A 6,022-nucleotide genomic window follows, 5' to 3' on the forward strand; every position below is an offset into this window, starting at 1 on the left:
GGACCTCGTTGAAACATCGCCAAGATACTCTTAATCTTACACGGGGAAAAGACCCAAACACACCTAGACACACACACACACACACACACACACACATACACACACACACACATATTGCAGGTCTTGGAGTGTTTGCGTCTTTTCCCATGTAAGATTGAGAATATCTTGGCGATGTTTTGACGAGGTCCCACTTGCCATCTTCAGGCTGGTGCTTTCGGCTTCGTGCTTGAGTGAGCAAAAAGTTACACTCAATCTTACTTGGGAAAAGACCCGAACACGGCAAGTCCTGGATACCTGTACCCATGAAAATCTACAGATAGATAGATAAATAGATAAATAGATGTGTGAATGAGAAAATACGTGAAATAAAATACGTTAAGAACCCCAGAAGCTTAAAAGAAAAAGGGGGAGATTGCAGCAAGAGGACAAAGGAAGGCAATATCTTGGGACTGTTGGGGGTTGACTGAGCAAAAGAAATAGAAGGACATAGAATAGAAAGAAAGAAAGGATACATAGAAAGGATACATAGAAAGGATCCATAGAATGGATACATAGAAAGAAAGAAAGAAAGAAAGAAAGAAAGAAAGAAAGAAAGAAAGAAAGAAAGAAAGGAAGGAAGGAAGGAAGGAAGGAAGGAAGGAAGGAAGGAAGGAAGGAAGGAAGGAAGGAAGGATTAATAACAATAGAACCCTCTTAATTTCATTCACTCCATCTTCATTTTTCTCATCTATAATTATCTAGTAATCTTAAGGTAATTCCCAATAAGTTATAAACTTCACATCGCCCTAAACTACATTTCTAATAAAAAATACAAAGATATATTCCCATGTGGTATCCCCCTTTTATGCTATATCTAACCTTATCTCTAAATCTCTTCGCCCCGTCATTTCTCTTAGTTTTAGCCAGCTTTCCCTTTTCTATTTTTTCCTTGCCTTTCCCCTTTATTCCTCTTTTTTTCTCTAATATTACATTTATTTCTATCTGCCAGTCCCTCATCTTTCCTCTCCCCCTTTCCTTTTCTCTTTTTTGAAATTTCTTCTTGTGCAGCTTCTTCTTCTTTTGCATACTCTTGGGAGCTTTTTCTCTTTTATTTATTATCTCTTTCATCAATGTCTTAGTTTTAGTTCCTTTTGTGTCTTTTTGCAATGTCTCTGAATCTTCATGTCTATCTTGGCTGTTTTTCTCTTCCTTTGGCTCCTGCTCTCTGGAATTCCTTTGTTCTGCTATAAATTGCATTACTTTTTCTGCCAGTATGTCCAATAAACCCCTTCTTTCTTTTATTATTTCTTTCACAGTTTGCAGATCCAACTTAAATTCTTTGCTTGCTTCTTCCATTTTTAATCAATTGTATTATTCTTTATTTTATTAAAGTTAATTGTAATCCTTGCTAAGACACTCCGTTTATATCTCTTTTTCTTGTTGGTCCTTCTATTTCTTTTGCTCAGTCAACCCCCAACAGTCCCAAGGTATTGCCTTCCTTTGTCCTCTTGCTGTAATCTCCCCCTTTTTCTTTTAAGCTTCTGGGGTTCTTAACGTATTTTATTTCATGTATTTTCTCATTCACACATTTAACAGACCAGTAATTTTCCATAAAGTCATCCAGGAAAAAATACCTTGTACCATTAGGTGGTGCTCTATATCACTTCCACTTTTCAAAATTCTTTCCCCCCTCTTTTTTTCCAATTATATTAATGTTAATTTTCTTTTTAAGTATAATCACTTCCAAACAAGTTCAGCAATTTATCCAATGCCTAATTAATGCCAGGTTCTGTATATTATTCCCAATTCCATCCTTAATTTCATTATAGCTCTTTTATAATCCAGATTTTTATTTACCTTATATTGTCTTCTTGTTTTCTATTCACCACTGTTGTACTCTCAAGCGAGGAATCTTTCTTTCTGCTTTTGGGGGTTATTAAAACAAAAGGTTCAGTTTCTCTTGTCTGGATATATGCCGCTCACCACTTCACCTCTCCAGCACACACTTAGGTCCTGGTAGCTTCCCATCTTCAGGGCAGCCATTAAAACTGCCACTTCTCCCAGTCTTCCAGGGGAGTATACCAAGCCAGGGAGGGGAGATGTGGCTCCCCTCAACTGGCAGTCTCCACCTCTTCCCCCACCCCTCTGAGGTGGGTCTGATGGTTCACTCCTGTAGGGACCCCTCCAACAGGGTAAGCATGGATCAAAGCCATGCACGATCACGGTCTCCAATCGTCCTCAACGGAAGTGCCACCGGAAGTGCACGTGTATGTTTTGTGACATCACAATGCAAACATATTTATGTACTTGTATCTGACATTAAGACACAACCACAAAAGGGCAGGATTTTCACTGGAATGTTCTGCAACCCATCATCATAGTTCATAAAGAACACAGGGCTTAGAGCACATTCACTGCTGTACCTGCCTTTACAAGTATATAACTGTAGGCACATCTTCTGTCTCTTTATGGCTTTTATCTTCTCTTCAATAAAGCAATTTACATAGATACAGATAGACCTCAATTTTCAACCATTTGTTTAGCAGATCATTCAAAATCACAATGGCACGGGAAAAAAAAACTTACCATCAATGTTCACACAATCATCTCAGCATTTCTATGGTCATGTGATCAAAATTTAGACAGTTACCAACTAGCGTGCCTAAGTAGAAAACAATTACATTCATTCCTGTACTCCAGATTTGATGGCCTTCAATAAAAATAGGACAGCCTGGCAGTGTGGATATATACCAGAATCCAACAAGTGAGGCAAATAGGAGGTAACTTTTCTATTTGTCTTTCGCAGCAAACAATTTTCAGAGGTAAATTGCTTTTTGAATGTGGCTAGACTTCTAACAATTCACAAAAATGATGTCTTCTTCATTACATCCCTGTGAAAAATTCTATCTTAGAGCATTAATTTAGTCTAAAGAAGCCAGTAGGGCAAAACTTAGAGGGAGGATGGAAATGTAAAATAATTGTAGACTCCATCTTGATTCAAAAGGTTTGCCTTGAAGCCTTTTCTGATCTTCTGTAACATCACACCATCATTCAGTCCTTCCTGGAGGGCATCGGAGTCCCTTCTGTGAACAAAATGCTGGCATTTTCCCTTTGAACTGAACCAAAAATTATTTTTTGAGTCAAATATTTGTCATGCTCTTTTTTCAACAGCTTGCTTTTGTGTGACATGTATTTTTTTTCCCTCAAAGGCATGAAACATTGTAAGAAAAAAAGAAAGGAGGGAGGGGGAAGAGATGGCAAAGAGAGAGAGACACAGAGAGAGAGGGGGGGGAGCGAGCGAGCGAGACCAATTCTCTTGGCTTGAATTTCTTAATATTCATGAAAGAATGTATGAGATACCTATTTCTTTTGAAGCAGAGAAAGCTTATGTATACCAGGGGAAAGTCTCAAACAAAGAGAAAAACTCAATAATGGAGATATACCTTGTGTGCATGTGTATGTGTGCTTGTGTATGTGTGTTTGCATGTGCGTGAATGCACACATGCTTTTGAAACGAGGGGCAGGGATAAGATGAAAAGTATGAAAGAGACAAGGGCAAAGAGAAATATGATAAAGCATGTAAAATTAAACGAGGTGAGATAAAATCTATGTTTTATGTAGGTTCTCTTTAAAGAAGGAACTGAAGAAGAGAACTGCTGACGGAATAAGTCCCACCTGAATTATAATTCGTTATTTGACAGGAATAACTGAATTACTGTACTTTTTTTAAAAAAAATCAAAGTAATTAGAATGGAATGTCCCATGTTAAATCCCAATTTCAGATTTCCATAAACATATAAAATTCAGTTATTGAGTTAAACAGATGAAAAATACTGGGGAAATGGATGGATGAATTCACATCAATGGAGGATGTAGATAATCGATGGATGATACTCAGAGGAACATTCTGCCTCTCCCACCTCTCCAAAGTCTTGAAAGACTCAGATTTCATAGTGCAGTGGTACTTCAGGACTCATCCTTAATTGGTTCTGGTAGGTGTAATGAGTATTAAAAAGGATGAGTACTAAGCAAATGATGTGATTTACAATATGACCTTTTGTTTAGGCTGGGAACGATTCCTATTTGACCTTTTTCCTTATGTCAGCAGTCCCATCATGGCCGACTTCCTATCCACCCTATGCAGCTATCCTGCATTTCCTTTTGCAACACATTGAATACTAAACAAATGGTGAGTACTGGGGCAATATTTTTGTGTCGAAATGCCTCAAGTACCCAATTCGATGAGTTTTGAAGCAATCAAGTGCCAAGATACCACTGTATTTAAAAGAGAACAATCATTGCTTAAATCTAAAGTCTTGAAAATTTCCAAGCCTGAGGACCAAGTAGATGAAGTTGTCATGCCCCCATTGGAGCCTGAATCTGTGGAGAAGGATGAGCCGGAGCTGAAGTCAGTGGAAATTGACACAGTGGGGAGGAGCAGGATGAGGAAGCCCAAAATTGGGAGAACTTGCTAGCAGGGAGGAATGGGGGCAGAATGACCTCTTAGGCAAGCAGTGGAAATAAGGAGTGATGGATCTCAGGCAATGAGCAAGGACCACCCCTTCTTAATTCCCAAGCACAGAGAGAGGAGAGAAGGCAGGAACAGCACAGGCTGACCCAACAGTTCAGGAGGAGAGCACCCTGCCCCTCTTCACAAGGCACACCTGGGGATTGAGATTTAAGGAGATGCTGTGAGGAGCGGTATTTGTCAGTGACAAATGCTGAATTAATGGAATTTTGTGTGCTATTGCAGACATCTGCTTTTGCAGGACTGTTTGCCTTCTTCCTTGCTTCACAGACTCAGTGCCTTGTTCCTTGCTTCATGGCTTCATTTCCTGCTCCTTTGCTTTGCTGGACTGCTCACAGCCAGAGGGTGCTGTGTGTGTGCGTGCGCTTTGCTCTGGGACTTGTCATGAACATGGGAGCATTTGGGGGATAGTTGGAACATTAAAGAGGAGTTTGAATTCTCAGCTGGCTATGTGGACTTTGTGCTTTGTCCCGGGTCATCACAGAAGTATGGTGTCATGCCCTGGTAGAGTTGGACTCTGAGGGAGAGGAAAAACAGCTGACATGGAGTGAAGGTGTGGCTCCGGAAGTTGTGGAGGAGGCTGGGGAAGGGCAGAGGCCGGCTGAGCAGTCAAAGGAAGAACCAGGCCCATCCCCTCTGTATCCTAGGACATGCAGGGAGGAATGGAGAAGGAAACAACTTGGCTTACGAGAGAGGAAGTGGCCGTGATCCCCCTCATTGGTTACAGCTGGGGAGACTAGTATATAAGAGAGATGATTACAACACAGTGTTGCCAGAAGCAAAGTGTGTTTTATTTTGGGCTGAAGTTATCTTGGCTGGCGTCCTTCCAACAGACTATGCTTGTTATCTCCTTGAATTTGGTATTTACTTATCCTGGTCCATTGTGGAAATTTCATCATTGTAGTTTGTTTGGTTTTTTATTTCACTTCTATCTGCTCATTAAGTTTGGACTGTATTGCTTTCTTTTGAAGACTATTTTTGAGTATGTTTTATCTCCAACTGAGAATTATTGAACACTGGGGCCAAGTTGGAGGTATTAAAGGACACTTATTTACGTTTTGGATTTTGTTATGTTTGTGTTACACTCTGGGTCATCACATATGGTTAGGTTGAGGTGAAGATCTACAAAATATACAAATATCTTCTGGCTTGCTCTCATGTCCTCAGATATTGATTAAATTGAGACTTTACTTCAAAAGGGATTTTTTTAAAATCAAACCTACTGCCCACACATATGTGTGCACCCATTTGAAAAACGTTCCTCCTATTTCAACTTGAATGGCAGGGCACACAGATATCTTAGAGCATTTTAGGGTTTGAGTATTCCAAGAAGAATTTGTTTATTTCCTATAACTGTAAACCATATAAAGTGTTTGTGCTATGTATTTTCCGGGCAAGGCTGAAAAGTAAAAGATCATTAAAAAAATGTTTTGAAATTAGTTGTCCATAGCCACCGTGCATTTGGCAGACACAGAAGAGACTCCTTAAAAAAAATGTGCTACTTTTTTTGCAAAC

This window comes from Pseudonaja textilis, chromosome Z (assembly GCF_049901715.1).
Source record: "Pseudonaja textilis isolate UNSWEBS1 chromosome Z, rPseTex1.2, whole genome shotgun sequence".
Lineage (NCBI taxonomy): Eukaryota > Metazoa > Chordata > Lepidosauria > Squamata > Elapidae > Pseudonaja > Pseudonaja textilis.